Below are 1,969 nucleotides of genomic sequence, written 5' to 3' on the forward strand. Positions count from 1 at the left end.
ATTGTTAATGGAAATCTAATGGACTTAATGTATGAGTCACTGGTGCATTAAGCAAATTCTTCGTTCTTATTTAGATTTCTCGTATCAGCCATTAAGTAATTTCCCCGCAAAAACTTTGAAGGTATTTCGAAAATCTTTCGTTTTTTGTAACAGAATATTTGATGAATTTGAAACTAAATTCCGATTTGAAAATATTTATATTATTCACTCCTCAAATTATATATTCTAGATTGATCGATATTTCATATACGTACGAAAATTATTAAGCACAACAATAGAACTAATTACTATTATTTCCTATGAAACAAAAATTTATAGGAAAATATTTATTAAATTCCTTAATGAATATCGTCATTCATTTCAGCTGTAACGTACCAGTAATTTCATCAAAACCAATGTTCATAATACAGGGGTTGGACAAAATAAGGGGAACACCTGACATTTTGACATCGTAATTTTTGAACATGTTATAAACAATGACAGCGTGACATATTTCTATGTTTATTGTTGCGGCTAATTGCGGCTGATTTATCTTTGAACAGAATTTTCTAAGAAATTTTTGTGTCTATAACCTAAACTATAACCCATAAATGGCAAACATCCCTAACTTTCAAAGAGGCTACATTGTTGGTGCCCGTATAGCAGGTGCTAGTGTGACAGAAACTTCCCGAATGCTTGACGTTTCTCGAGGTAAATGTTGTTACTGTCACAAAAGTAATGACTGCTTTTGAAAGCGAAGGAAAAACGTCCTCATCAAAGCACAGGTCTGGTCGAAAGTTGAAGTTGTCTGGGAGAGACCGTCGGTATATAAATCGAATTGCGAGTTGCGATCGAAAGACCAAGGCTGTTAAAATTACTGCAGACGTCAACATGAACACCTACAGAACCCAGTTTCCATTAAGACTGTCCGCCGAGAGCTGCACAGATCTGGATTCTATGGAAGAGCTGAAATTAGAAAACCTCTGGTTTCAAATTCAAATGCTTCAAAGCGTTTAGAGTGTTTAGAGTGGTGTAAATTGGCCCCTCGAGCAATGGAATAATGTTATGAAGAATCATAGTTTACCTTATTTCCAATTTTTGGCCGAGTTTACGTTTGGAGACAGCCAAAAGAGTCATTTAATTTCGACTGCCTCCTCCCAACCGTGAAACTTCGCGGTGGATCTGTGATGATCTGAGGTGCTATTTCTTGGAAATCCGAAGGACCATTGATTTTTCTTCATGGAAGAATCAACAGCTATGACTATTTAGTAATTTTGGAGGACCAAGTTCATGCAAAGGTTCAAGCACTGATTCCGGAATGGAACACCGTCATTCAAGATGATAATGCCTCGATCCATACAGCTGGAATTGTTAAAAAATGACACGAGGATCATTCTAATGAAGTCTTTATTCAGAAATTTCAGAGATGAAAATCAAAAGTCAATTCCCGCCGTTATCGTTTTTAAAAGAGCTGTAGGGCGTATTGATTGAAGAATGGGTTAAAATTCCTTTGGAAACATGCAATTCGTAACTTGTATGAATCTGAACGTTTAATTACCTCGGAGAATTGATGCTGCAATTGCCGCAAAAGGTGGGCCTACACTGGGCCTACAAATCCACAAATATATTTTGTGGATTTCTCTGGTGCTTCCCTTGTTTTGTCTAACCCCTTTTTATGTCTTCATTATATATTTTTAAATAATATTATTTGAAGCGTTTGTGAGATTACCTACTTCATTCCTGCAAGTATATTTTTCCGTCAATTTTATTTTTTTAATAATTTATATGATTCTCTATGGATTAAGACTTCAGTACGTTCACTTGCTCCATGCACAGCTTGTACGATCGCTTGCTCTTTTTAACTATAACCCAATTTGCCTTATACAGCATGAATTGTTGTATGTGACTGAATTGATACCAGCAGCTGCACTCATACAAGATATTTTTTTTGCATATAAGTGGGATTATTATAATGATTTGCATATAATCG

Source organism: Hyalella azteca, unplaced genomic scaffold, assembly GCF_000764305.2.
Source record: "Hyalella azteca isolate HAZT.00-mixed unplaced genomic scaffold, Hazt_2.0.2 contig11402, whole genome shotgun sequence".
Lineage (NCBI taxonomy): Eukaryota > Metazoa > Arthropoda > Malacostraca > Amphipoda > Hyalellidae > Hyalella > Hyalella azteca.